The sequence below is a fragment of the Zeugodacus cucurbitae genome, chromosome 4 (assembly GCF_028554725.1).
Source record: "Zeugodacus cucurbitae isolate PBARC_wt_2022May chromosome 4, idZeuCucr1.2, whole genome shotgun sequence".
NCBI lineage: Eukaryota > Metazoa > Arthropoda > Insecta > Diptera > Tephritidae > Zeugodacus > Zeugodacus cucurbitae.
In genome coordinates this window covers 12906421-12921276 of record NC_071669.1, presented here as the reverse complement: position 1 = coordinate 12921276, position 14856 = coordinate 12906421, and the positions used below count along the sequence as shown (strand labels likewise).

General features: G+C 33.2%; 2 protein-coding genes across 2 annotated transcripts in view; both read right to left on the bottom strand.

The window, feature by feature from the left end:
• The window catches only part of LOC105215134 (Ig-like and fibronectin type-III domain-containing protein 1), a 134680-nt gene that overhangs the window by 60122 nt on the left and 59702 nt on the right, over positions 1 to 14856 (bottom strand). Inside the window, exon 3 of the mRNA XM_054228402.1 lies at positions 11005 to 11028. The gene's annotated coding sequence lies outside the window, so the exon portion shown is untranslated. The remainder of the gene's footprint in view (positions 1 to 11004; positions 11029 to 14856) is intronic.
• The window catches only part of LOC105220458 (Ig-like and fibronectin type-III domain-containing protein 2), an 804343-nt gene that overhangs the window by 729896 nt on the left and 59591 nt on the right, over positions 1 to 14856 (bottom strand). The window contains exon 3 of the mRNA XM_054228403.1: positions 11005 to 11028. The gene's annotated coding sequence lies outside the window, so the exon portion shown is untranslated. The remainder of the gene's footprint in view (positions 1 to 11004; positions 11029 to 14856) is intronic.

Below are 14856 nucleotides of genomic sequence, written 5' to 3'. Positions count from 1 at the left end.
AACTCATTGCATACCGCTGCAGCCGAAACAATTGGTCTACGGCAACGCCAAAAAACCAGTTGGTACGATGAGAATTGTCGTTCCGCAGTGGAGAGAAAACAGACTGCCTACCTCGCAACGTTGCGATCGACCACAACACGTTCGGGGTGGGATAGATATCGAGAACTGAAGAGGGAAGCGAGACGCATTTGCAGACGTAAAAAGAAAGAGGCCGAAATGCGTGAGTATGAAAAGCTTGAAAAGCTGGCCGACATGGGTAATGCTCGAAAATTTTATGAAAAGATGAGGCGATTAACAGAAGGTTTCAAGACCGGAGCATTATCATGTAGGGACCGAGAAGGTAATCTGGTAGCGGATGTCCAGAGCACACTGGGATTATGGAGGGAACACTTCTCCGACCTGCTCAATGGCAGTGAAAGTACAACACCAGGAGATGGCGAACCCGATTCCCCAATCGATGACGATGGAATAGATGTTCCATTACCCGACCATGAAGAAATTCGAATAGCAATTACCCGCTTGAAGAACAACAAAGCGGCGGGGGCCGATGGATTACCGGCCGAGCTATTCAAATACGGCGGCGAAGAACTGATAAGGTGCATGCATCAGCTTCTTTGTAGAATATGGTCGGAAGAAAGCATGCCTGACGATTGGAATCTTAGTGTGCTCTGCCCAATCCATAAGAAGGGAGACCCCACAATCTGCGCCAACTACCGTGGTATAAGTCTCCTCAATATCGCATATAAGGTTTTGTCGAGCGTATTGTGTGAAAGACTAAAGCCCACCGTCAACGAACTGATTGGACCTTATCAGTGTGGCTTTAGACCTGGAAAATCCACAATGGACCAGATATTCACCATGCGCCAAATCTTGGAAAAGACCCGAGAGAGAAGAATCGATACTCACCATCTTTTTATCGATTTTAAAGCTGCCTTCGATAGCACGAAAAGGAGCTGCCTTTATGCCGCGATGTCTGAATTTGGTATCCCTGCAAAACTAATACGGCTATGTAAGCTGACGTTGAGCAACACCAAAAGCTCCGTCAGGATCGGGAAGGACCTCTCCGAGCCGTTCGATACCAAACGAGGCTTCAGACAGGGTGACTCACTATCGTGCGACTTCTTCAATCTATTGCTGGAAAAAATAATACGAGCTGCAGAACTAAATAGAGAGGGTACAATCTTCTACAAGAGTGTACAGCTCCTGGCGTATGCCGATGATATTGATATCATCGGAAGCAACAACCGCGCCGTTTGTTCTGCGTTTTCCAGACTAGATAAAGAAGCGAAGCGTATGGGTCTGGTGGTGAATGAGGACAAGACGAAATATCTCCTGTCATCAAACAAACAGTCGGCGCACTCGCGTCTTGGCTCCCACGTCACTGTTGACAGTCATAACTTTGAAGTTGTAGATAATTTCGTTTATCTGGGAACCAGCATTAACAACACCAACAATGTCAGCCTTGAAATCCAACGCAGAATCACTCTTGCCAACAGGTGCTACTTTGGACTGAGTAGGCAATTGAAAAGTAAAGTCCTCTCTCGACGAACCAAAATCAAACTCTATAAGTCGCTCATTATTCCCGTCCTGATGTATGGCGCTGAAGCGTGGACGATGACAACATCCGATGAGACGACTCTTGGGGTTTTCGAGAGAAAGGTTTTGCGCAAGATTTTTGGTCCTCTAAACATTGGCAACGGCGAATACCGCAGGCGATGGAACGATGAGCTGTACGATTTATACGACGACATTGACATAGTTCAGCGAATAAAAAGACAGCGGCTACGCTGGCTAGGTCATGTTGTACGGATGGAAGAAAACACTCCAGCTCTGAAAGTATTCGATGCAGTACCCGCTGGAGGAAGCCGCGGAAGAGGACGACCTCCACTCCGGTGGAAAGACCAAGTGCAAAGTGACCTGGCTTCACTTGGTGTTTCCAATTGGCGCCAAAAAGCAAAAAGGAGGAATGAGTGGCGCGCTCTGGTGGATTCGGCTATAATCGCTTAAAGCGGTTCCTACGCCAAATATATATATATATAAGTATTTACACATTTCACACTATGTGTACTATTTTCTTCGCCGACGTCACACTCATATACGCTTTCCGCTTAATACTTTCCAATATGAAATATTATTATAAATTGCCAGCACTTGACTTTACTGACTGCAAGTGCAATTGCTGAGCAGTCAACGATATGTAATGCAGAAATAATAATAAGAGACAAATAAAATAAAAATAAATATCAAAGTGCCATGTTAAGGGGAGAGAGCATCTCATCTTCCTTCTCACGCCTAAGCGACCCTGCTCAAGCTCATCCTTAACACTTGTATACCCATCAATCTCAGTGGCACTCTTTGGTCAATGCTATAGCAATGCATTTAACTCACGTATTTCGATTATGCCTCACTTTCTTCGTTTTCTTCTACTTTTTGGGCTCATCCATTCCACGTGCATTTCCTTTCAGCTCTACACTCGCATTGCACTGCCTTTAGTTCAATGAGACGCTTAAGTGCATTTTAATGGTTTCTCAACATTACACGTATACAAAGGGTGAGAAGATGGTTGCATTAACGAAGTAACGAAAGTGCATAGAGTGGAAGCAGGCGAGGATATCGGTATTTATATGAAATTGGAAAACCATGGCTGTGGAAAAATGCAGTTATTGTGAGAAGCATTGTCGATATAGAGAATTTGTATTTCAATCTCTTCGATTGCTACTTCCCTACTAAAAATATCGACTCTCTCCAAAAAAAAAACACTTCCAAGTCTCAATCGCTCTGTCGATATTTTGTCATTCTCTATTTATATTTATTTTTAGATCCAAATAAAATCGTATTTCTTTAAATCTTAAAATGAGATATTTCAAAGAAACTATATGCAGAGGATTATAAACCGGTTTATCAATCATATGTTTACATAGTTTCCACCTGCCAATTAATAAACATATGCCATTCGTGACTCACAATTCTAGCTGTGAAGTGGCATCTACCCACAAGTGGTCCAACATCATTTAAGTGAACACACGCGAGCCCACATATGGCACATATATGTTCATATGTATGTCCGTGTGATTATCTCCACTGCACAAAATTCACACACACGATGATTCGTTCATTCAATTAATTAACACACAATTTTCTAGTTCAAGTTCAACAAAATCCGCTTTTATGGCGATTTTAATTAATTCTAAACTAATTCTTAATTGAATTAATGGTGTGCTGATGTGTATTCGCCAGCGATAACATATTCACATACATGAATATGTAGTGTGAATAATGAACCAATATCAATCAGAATTAGCAATTGGAGTATGAATAAATCATTTAGCATGACAGATTTATTTATGTTAAATTAATTTTGGCAATATTGGAATTATTGGAAATGCCGGAGATGTAAATGAATTTAATTGAAACTGATGAAAAATTAAAACAAAAATATTAATTTGTAATGAGTATATAATTTGTAATCTGCAAAAGAAAAGGGTTGAGTAATAAAGAGTACTAAATGTTAATATTTAATAAACTCAAAACTTAAAAATATAAAAAAAAAAATTAATTTAGTGAAATGTCGTTTTTTTTTTAATATTCGCTGAAAGCTCTGAAAAATCAAGAAAAATTTAAATTTATTCTTCTCGAAATTAAATTAGTTCCTTTTAAGCAACTATACAGTTAGTCTTTCATAGAAGAATTGTCGTAAGAAAACTATTAACTAGAATCCATTCAATTTGTGGAATGAATTAATCGACAGGGACATATATAATGTCTCAAGAATGCGAATTTGTTTACGAACTGGGCCTAAAACTAAGTATTTAAACACGAAGACCTTTATGTCGCTCAGATTTAGATTAAGAACTACAATCGCGATACAATCCTAATCTTATCGGGCAATATTTTCTTGGTTGGTTGAAAAGGGAGGCAAAGAGAGCCTGGCCACACTTAGCCGCACTTTGGCCAACATTAGGCCCATTGTGCTCCCCGAAGGTACCCTGATAAATTTGCAAAGATATTGCTCTAGTGTCGCGTCATCTTCCGCGCACGCCCTGCATTCTGCCGATTCTACTATACCAAGTCTCTGCAGGACGCCTCTTAGAGGTAGCTGGCCCGTGATAACCCCTGTGATACAGCTTAGTTCAATAGTTCCTTAAAAATTGATTCAGTACGTTTATAGAAATCGAGTTTAAGTCTGAGGGGCAATACGGTGCTCTCAGAGTGGCTTCAAGTAGTTCTAAGATTAATTTGAAACTATAAATAAATAAGGTGTTTATGTTATGATGTGATTTGCCAAAATAGAGGCCAATGTTGAGTAATATTTTAATGTTTTTAGTCAAAACAGAGAAAAAGTTCTATGATGGTATCAAAAAAATATTTTTTTTTGCATGGTCAACGTTGTGTCTTGGTTTAAATGCCTTTAAACACGTATTATAAAATGAAATAATTATTTTACCTATCACCCTTCCTCATCTAATGTGAAACTGCTATTATTTTTGAGACATGAAACAAATTTTAATCAAAAATCTAGCCATGGGCGGCGGCTTAAAACATGTTGAAGAAGGAGAAGCTCCGCAAACAATTATGCCAACATTTCCTGTATTAAATTCCACTCTATCAAAAATATATTATTATATTTAAAATGAGTAAACACGTTTCAAAGCACACTTAATTGCGGCGTCATCAGCAGACCCATTAACTCAATATTATTAATTATGTTGGACATTCATAACTTTATGTATCGAAATCAGCTATAAGTGTATGTCGAACGGCTGATCAAAATAGCTTGACAGGCAAACAGGAAACAACTCAGTGTAAGCAAAACAAAAAAACTCGTTCTGCAAATTATCAATTATTAAGCGAACAGAAGTTGTTGTTGTATATAAATGTATTTCTGCTCAAATGATGGGTGCTTAAGACCACAGTCAGCAGACAAAACCATATTTACAAAGTGGTTTATAATTTTATAAATGACTTCCCACAAGCACAAACTATATTTATATTCTATTTAACAACTGAAGTACTTTTCTGCAAGTTTGTATGTTTGTATGTATGAAAATTAAAATCAAATACCAGTTTTCGCTGTGTGTAAACTCATTTATAAAATCAGTTGATTAATAGATTGTTAATGATAGCACATACTGTTTCAAATTCTTGTCCCTAGCTGAGTTAAACGAGTATTTAAATAGATATGCGCTGCATTTGATATGAAGAGTGAGTCAAAAGGGAGCTGGCGGTGGAACCAAAAACTTGTAGCAGCTTGGTAGCGAAGCTCTGTAAAAAGCGAAAACAATAAAAATGTTGTAATGAATTGAAATGAGCTTTTTGGCTATATATTCAGCATACATACATACACACAACCTGATGTAGGAATGTGCGTGCTAAAGCGCGTGCAATTTTATGTGCCCAACGACCAGTCAACTGAGTGGCCATAAAAGCTAGCACCAAGAACGTTTAGTTTACGAAAAATATTACGAGAAAAGAATGCTTGTAACACAGTAAGTGGGCATTTAAAATATGTAAGACATTTCAATGGCAAGTATGTACGAGTCTTTTAAGCAAATTTCGATACTAGCATGTAATGTAATACATATTTGAATATTATTTAAAAAAAAAAATAAGAAATTTGTTTTCATCACCGACTATTTCTCAAATACATTTAATTTGCGGCCAATATTATAATGTTGAATGTGTTTTATTATATTTTTTACAATAATATGGCAACACTCTTCTAAAATAACTCCGACCAAACGATTAAAGTTTTTAAAAACTCTTTAATTTGATACCCATACAGATTTTTGTAAGCATTCAATTAAAACTAAAATTTTCAAACAGGTGGCAACACCTTTAATATGACATTACCAGACATAAGTTGGCAAGCCTAGACAAAACAATATTTTTTACGTCTCAACCCTCTTTACTTGCAATAAATGTTTTTTCATAACAATTTTGCTAAATGTGAGATTTAAACAGGTGGCAATTCGACTCTAACAAATCTTATTAACTGTGATATCTTTCAAGCATCAATAAACCTTTGAATTTTTTCTAAATATTTTCCGACTTTATTTTAAAAAAAGGTGGCAACTCTTAACTCTAAGTCACAATCCGTGTAAAAGTTTTTATCTGATTGAATTTATTGAAGCGCAACGTCAAATACATCTCCCACAAAAAGATTAGAATAAGCTATAAAATCGGTGTGAGAATAAATGAAATAAGAAGATTGAACTAAGTAGGGGCATTAAAGTACACACAATGAAGAAAATAAAAATAAAGAAAAAGTAAAAAACACAAAAGAGGCTTATAAGAAAACCAATAAAAAATCTAAAATTAAATCAAACTGCTTGAGTATATGTGTGAGTAAACATTCAGGTATCTACATGCGAATATTCCACATATTTATACACATCTGTATGTATAAATTTTCAATATATTATATAGGCATATGCACCTTTTATCTCGCACTTGTTACTACACGTGTTACTCATACGCCCCCCGTGTCGAGAAACACTGTGCAATAGGTTAAGCTGTAAAATAAATAAAAAAAACAACACTCATATCCGCCTATCAATCAAGTAAGCAAGTACAGGCTGATGAAATGTGCAAGCAATGAAGACAACAAAGCACAGAATGACAGCAAAGTAAGTAATAAAGAAAAGCCTAAGAGGCATATACTTATATTATAAAGTATATAAACACACTTGTAATAACATATTCATTCTAAATATGAGCATATGTCGATTCGACGAACGGCGCTTATATTGAGAGCTACTTAGCGCTTTAGCGCCGCAAAGTTTCGTATTATTAAGGTAAATAAGGGTTATTTTTAGTTGAGCTTTTTGTTGGCGAAACAAATTATGTACTTATCTTTGTACATATAATACTTATAAAAATGTACTTTTACTCCCTCGAAGAGTATTCTGTTACCTTCGAAGGTTAGATGCTTGCTCAAGCCTATGTTATTATTTAAGCACATTATTCTTTATCAACAAGTTCAAAAATACAGTTTTATTGCAAGCTCGTAGAAATTTCTAGTTTTAAGTACTAATGAAGCTCTTAGTAGAACTTCTAAAAAACTTGTTTACAATTTCAATAAATCGTATATATAATATAGTAGTGATAGTATAGTCTTATCATCTTTTACCCAAAAATGTCTTCCTTTCTTATCGCTATACAATACGTTAAAGAAAGTTCTATCCATACAAGCAAGAAATAAGTTCCAACGTTTGATACGCAACAAAAATAAGGTCTAAGACAGTTCGATTTTCCACGGGCTTCACACTTTCTGCCGGAATATATATCGTGAAAATTCAAAAATCAGATTAAGAATCAGATTCAGATCTTAGAAATTAACACTTAATTATAGATTTTATACTTATTTAACGTCAGATGAAAACTCTCTTAAGAGCTTTTTAGAGCTTTCTGTGCAAAGGGTTTTCATTGTTTATATTTCTTTTACAAACTTATATATGAACTTCTCACATTTTTAACTCAGAGAACTTTTTGGAAAGTATTTGGAAAAATCCCAATAAAATTTTATTTGGAATAGAGTTGTCACCCTTCGAAAAATATTAAATTAATTAAAATGTTAGAAGTTATGAGCCGAAACCTGCTTAAATAACAATTTAAACACATTTTAAACAGAGTTGCCACATAAAAATATATATATATTATATAAATACTATTTTGTTTAAAACTTTTTAAATTTATCCTTTTTGAAATAATTTTATATTATAAACGAAGAGTTTTTGCTTCTAATTGATAGCATTTTTTTCAAATTTTTTTTTACTCATCCATGTCACCGCCACTGATGTAGCTAATTGTCGGGTATCATTTGATTGTTATTGTGAGAATATATGTATATGCACCAGTGTATTTTTGTTATAGATAGTTATTCGCTTTTATTAGTTTGCCTCTATATGTATTGCCGCTGTTATTACTCTCGCACGAGTATTATTATTGTTGATTTAAGCGCTTTTTGTTAGTTAATTTTAGTGCGCGTCAGAGTCAGAGAGTGTGGTAATTGCTGTGTTTACGATTTTAATTTTTGCGCTCAGCAATTTGCACATATTAAACTTTTTCTCAACAAAACTATGATTTCACTTTTATTATTGCTATTTTTTCGTTTGCACATATTTTTACTTTTTTTATACAATTATGTTTTAATTTTTCCATTTATTGTTTTCAATTAAACTCCCCGCGCTATTTACTTTAATTTGACAGCAGCCACCTGAGTGTAAGTTTATTGCTATTTGCTGTGGTTTGACTGTCAACGGGCCAAGTTAAAACCAAAAAAGCCACCGAATTTCGAACAAACAACCTTTAATACTTGTGGGCTTTAATTGCTCTCAAAACAAAAAAAATAAAATTATTTAACAATAAGCATTAATGACGCATGCATAAATTCTGTCAGCAAAAAAACTTGCACAGAGATTTCAATTCACTTAATTAGCAATGGCAAGCAGTAAAATTTTAATAATTCTCTGTACTTTTTGTCATAAAATTTCAAAATTTAAACAAATTTTGATACTTAGGCAAATTAAATATTGATTTAAAACCAGAATTCAAAAGTATTTGATAACAAATTTTTAAACAAAGAATCCATGGCATGATATACGCAGATATAACCCACAGAAACTCGTTTTAAAAAAAAAACGAGTAATTTGTAATTTTTTCGACACATTAAAAAAATGCATTTACAGTTAGCTGGCAACGTCATTAAAAAGTATAAATATATTTAGTACATGTATTTTGTACGAAGAATAAGTTGGAAATTTTGTTTTATTTTTAAACAAATATTATTCATAATGATATGGCAACATCGTTTATGAAAAACTTGATTCAATACTTTCACTGGTTAATTTTTATTTTTTTACGCAGATATAACTTAACATTACTTAACTACAAATGAAAGCTCTTTAAGGCAGTAGTCTGCTTTACAGGCTTAAAAAAATCGATTTTTATACTATTTACAAAGTTTTTACAAAGTTGCTACGAGAGTATTATAGGTTTGTCCACATAACGGTTGTGTGCAATCATTTCCTTCCCTTTCAAAAAAAAATTTCTAAAAAAACGTTTTTTCGACTTCTAAAGAAGACTACGCCTTAAGTTGTTTTTATTTCTTTTAAAAACTTGTATCTGAACTTCTCACATTTTCCACTCAAAAATCTTTTCAGAAAGTTTTTGGAAAAATTCCATTCAAACTTTATTTGAAATAGAGTTGCCAGCTATCGAAAAAATATTATATTAAATAAAAGTTTATATATGGTAAGCCGAAGCAACTTTAACACTAGAGATTTTTAACAAAACGTAATTTAATTTTTGAATATTATTTAATTTATTTTTTATCACTTATTAACTTATTAATAACATGTGGCAAGGTTTTTAAATATTTTTTAAAAAATATCAAAATTTTTTAAACAGAGATCAATTCCAAAAAATGATATACATGTGGCGACACTTATAGTATATGTTCACTTTAAAATTAGTTTTAAAAAGAAATGCTTCATCAAATATATTTCACTCAATTACATATTTTCCAACACATATCATCTTCTCATATTTTTCATAAGTGGCAACCCTGCCAAAATTACATTTTTTATTTCATTTAAATTTTCTTATCTCAAACCCTTTTTGTAAGGTTCTGTTTAATATATTCGTGTAACCTCTAGTTAAATTATAGTTTTATATAAAATACTACGTGGTAACCTTGCAAAAAAATAATTTTGTTTATAACATTTTTCTACATAAATTTTAATGAATTGTGTTTTGTAAATATTCAATTTTCTATTATAAATATTTGTAACATATTTTAAATGGATGGCAGCACCATTTTACATAATTCTCAAATTCAATTTTACCATTGCACACATTAAAAACCTTTAATGAACTAAAAACAAGTGATTTTATATTTGATTTCTATCTTATGTCTTTCAATCATCAATTGTGAAATGTCACCTGTCACCTGTCATCTATCACATTATCTGTTACTTATAGCATAAAATATAAAATTTCTATACTTAAAAAAATAGTATTTCGTTTAACTTTTTGTTTTTAGAATTAACATAAATTTTTATATTTTTCACTTCTGAAAAATTTGTGTATTTTTGCACTTTTACTCTTTAATTAAGCCTAATGAAGCGTAGCAAATATTAATGAACATATGTAATTCTCTCTGTCTAACAAAACATGCTGACGAATGCATGTCGCACTAGTAATTAATATCACATTGTGATGTACTTGCAACCATACATAAATACATTCGTATTCATTACTGCGTTCAGTACTGCCTTCATTACTGTGCAAGTTCAACATTTTCATTATATTTTGCTTGTCATTTAATCTCTGTATTTTTTCTGCTAATTTAGCAAATGAACTCTCCACACAAGCAGCACTAATCTGTATTTTTGTATGTATTATTTAGTGTGATTTTTTTAATAATATCGTCATAACTACTGCTACTGTATGGCGAGCGCGTCAGCAGAGGTTATGATTTCGATTATAATCATTACAGTTTGCATGACCAAGCAGTGGGGATTATATATTATATACATATATATTAATTTGTAAAGTCATTAGGTGGAAAATATTTTCGCCTGATAATATCTTACTTTATGATGGCAATTTAGTTAATATGCCACGAGAGTGAGCGCAGCATATTACAAGCTTTAAAATGGTATTTAAATCATTTGTTGAATTTATTTTATCATTTTAGTTTTTATTTGTAATATTTGCGTCTATTAAAGCTAATGATCTGGAAAGTGTTAAAGGTCTTCGTTTTTTTTAATTATTTTAGCTTTTTCATTCAAAGGGTAATAAAGATATAAATTTACGTTCATTACTTTGCAGTACTTAAATATTTTTAACACCCTACAATGGCAAGAACTGTTAGCGTATTTTCTAGGCAAAAATTAAGATATAAATTGAATTACGTCATTTGTTCATTGTTTTGTAGTAAGCAAAAGTTACCATATTTTATCAATTAAAACTATAATAGTTTAAAATTTTCGTACAACTCACCTTTCTTACAGTTTAGTGTGAGATCTGGAAAGAACAAAAATTAAAATTAAATTATATACAGGATAAATATTGTATTAGATGTATTTTTATAAAAAAAAAAATTTAATATGATGGCAACCCTGACCAAGACAATTTCTCATAAAATTTTTCTTTGGATTCTCCGAAATTATTGTTAATTTAATTAACTTCTTTATTTAAATATTTTCAATACATATACATAATTAAAACTAAGTGGCAACACCTTCTCGTGCAGAAATATTTAAATTGATGTCATTTATTATTATTACTAAATTTAATTTTTATAACTACATATAAAGTTTATAAAGTAAGTATTAATCCACCTGTGCATTAAGTCAACTTAAACCTTATTAAAATTGAGCAACTATTTTCCGCATTTGAAATAAACTAAACTTAAACTACTCAAACTTTTAGTTTATTTTAGCACTATAAGTATGTATCATTTGTAGAAAATGTGCGAAATCATATCCAAATCAAGCAGAAAAACTCCAAAAAGTATAGTTGCTTGCTGCTCCATGAGGAATGAAAGTAAAAAAGTTATATAAACAAACTTCGAATGCCAAATTCAACAGCTGACCCCGGGGACAATTTGGAACGAATTTTCATAATGCAAGGCAAGCGTGCAGAATAAAAGAGAGAAATAAAAACATAAGCAGGAAAGTTGCGTAGTAAAAAAGAAGAAGAGAGCAGCAAAATATTAAAAAACAAAAATCGTTAAAATCAAATTTTGTAGAATATATTTATATGTAAGCTTGTATCAAAGAATATGACGTTAGAAGTTAAGTGAGTTTAATGTTATGTGTTTGTGAATAAATGTCCAGTTAGAGTATTTAGTCGTAAGAAACATTCGTCACTGAATTTTCAGTAGGTTCGGATCTTCTAGATATAGATATATAGATTTATCTAATGTAAGTCGATATCTAATAGCGAGGGGACTTCTTAAACTCGGTTAACCAGATATTTAAAATAATTAGAGAATAGAGAATATGAGATATTGTGTTTCTCTAATTCTTTGTCCGTTTCCTTTGACCTAGTGTATGTAAATAAAGTTGAGCTCAAACTACTTTCTGAGAATCTCATATAAATACGATCGTCCAATTTCTAGCGATCGAAGATTAAATCGTTGTTATCAGTTCACAAAGGCTAGACCTTGCTTTTATTAGGTTTTAGAAGGAATAGTGCTAAAATGTTGTGTTCGAAGTTTCGAGTCTGAATATTTTAAGCGCTTATTTATGTATTCGAGACAGAGAGAGACATTGTAAAAAAATTTGGACATAGTCTGCGTATTCGATACAGAGAAGACATACATAGTAGTAATAGAAAATAAATATATGTAATGTCTCAGTTCGAAAATCCAAATTTAGATGGACTTGACTTTAAATTCTTGTCTACTTTGAAATGGAAGGAACGACTGGTTCATCTTAGTGAACTCGATCTAAGTCGTCTAGATGGCTCCAGTGTCAATCAAATCGATGATATCTAAGTCTCCACGCGGTTTAGTGAGGTCAAAGAGTACACCATAGAGTCGAACTGTTTTCTCCAAACATCCTCATCTAATTTTCGGCTTAGGAAAGCTTCGAAGACGCTTAGTTTTCTTAACCGATAATATCAGTCTAAAGTTACTCAATTCGGGAACTTTATTTTACAAGAATTTAATCTTTCACTATTTGAAAAAATATTTTATTTAGCGGTTAATTTAGCTTGCTTACCGCACGAACAGCAACACAAAGAGACCACCTTCAAATAACAAAACAACAACACTGACTCAACACTAAAGCAAAAGACAACAAGTGAAGACTAAAATGCTTCAACAGCAATGTAGCGTAAATACGCAGCAAACAATCAATGATAGCCAATGGTTCTTTTGCTGAACTTCCCAATACCTCTGCGCACCATTCATTCATTTTTTACCTCTTACTCCCTTCATCAACATTCACTTATCTCTCACTTTGTCGCGTTCATCTGTTACTGCCACTGCTGCATTGCCTTGCCATCACTCGTCAACACAGCTGTTTCTTGTTTACCTTTTTGGCTGGTTGTAAAAGCTCCAACAAAGACTCGCCAAACCGGCAGCTGACTGCCGGATTTGATTGCAAGCGGCGCTTTGACACAGTCGTTTTGTGTTTGCTTTCTTTCTCTTTTTCTGTTATTGCTTTGGCTTATCGGCGCTTCGGCAGTGCGCTCTTTGCATTTTGTTTGTTGTTGTTGCTGTACGAGTCTTTTATTCCCAACAATTTGTGTTTAGTATTCCCCACCATTCAAATGGTTTATTAAAGCGCGCGCGTGCCCACACATAAGTTCTGCGGTTAGTTTTCATTTTTTAGTGGTTTTTGTATTGTTATTGTTGTTAGCTTCGTTCAATTGCTTTCTGCGGTTTGATTTTGTTGTGATTTGCTATTGACTCAGTTGCTTCGACAGCGTTACACTGCTCTGTGACTTTTTCCCGTTTCTGCTGCGGAACGTTGATTACTTTTTGTTGTTGTGTATTTTATTTTCAATTACAAAACTTTTTTATTTGTGGCAATTTGATTTTATAACTGTCACTCCTCTCAAGCACGGAAAAATCATTATTTTGAAATCTTTTGGTGTCTATTAAGCTTCTCCTTTGGCAGAATACCTTTATTGTAATATTACTTCAAAATATTATAATTCTTGTGAGCTACAGATGACACCATATAATCGTCAGCTGTACCATAAATTGTGTATCCGGTCTTCGGTCTTCTCTTTTAACTATATTCAATTTAGTTTGATTTTATACAAAGTTCATAGTTTATGTTAGCAATTATTCATAAAATGAATTTATTCCACTCATAAATCGCTTAGATCGTTTCGGAACTGTTTGCCTGTCATAAAGCTGTTGAGTCAACTAAGGAACGTGATTGGAACAGGTTGGCATAGAGAGATAAATAGAGACTTCTAAAGTCACATTATTGAATGGCAATATAAAGTGAATTTATTAGTAAATAATAAAGCGAAGCAATAGATTGAAGGTGGATATTTCCCTCAAATATATTGAGAATGTGGCAGAGCCACCACCAATATTCATTTCTAAGGTCTAAGGTAGATTTTATTATCTAGAAAACCCTACATTCTGTGTTTTTCTGTAGGTCAAGCCTGATCTTGAGATGACTAATCGAGTCTACTTAAGCTCTTCAATCTATGCAGCCTATTGTATATTCTTGTAGACTTCTAACTATCAGACGAAGAAGGAAGCTGTCAAATACCGGCTACAAGATGCATTCATAGAAATAATGTCACTTATTTCAAAATCCGTAAACCTCCTACCATTCTAGACACTGACCACAATTACTCTACGGTTCAAGTTATACCATAATTATAATCTATACCCGAAAGATTCTTCTACTGAAGTAAAGTTCATTTTAAATGAAAAATTCAATGTAACACATATATTTTTTTACACTTTTTTTTCCTTAGCGTTGCCATGCTAATTGAATTACTATCATCAGCACATCTTTACGTCTTTCTTTACAACCAGTTCCCACAAATTCTCACATTTCCCGCACAGCGAGATTATATTGTATACAAACAAGTTATGAAACGCTCGGGTGAACTTGACCTTGAGCTTGTCTAGTAGGTGTGCGAACGAAAGCCGTCTTTCGTGTTATTAAGCATTTTTACGATGTCTGATTTATTATCAAATTCTTAACGTAATCATTACGAAGATTTTGTATTGAGCAGAGAGAGAAATATAAAGCAATTTGCTGTTAATAAGCGCTGTAAAGTGTATGTAATTAGCAGTATCTTTACGATGTGATTATATTTACAACGAACAATGATTCCTTATCTATAAAAATAGAAGCAGTAAAAAGTCAT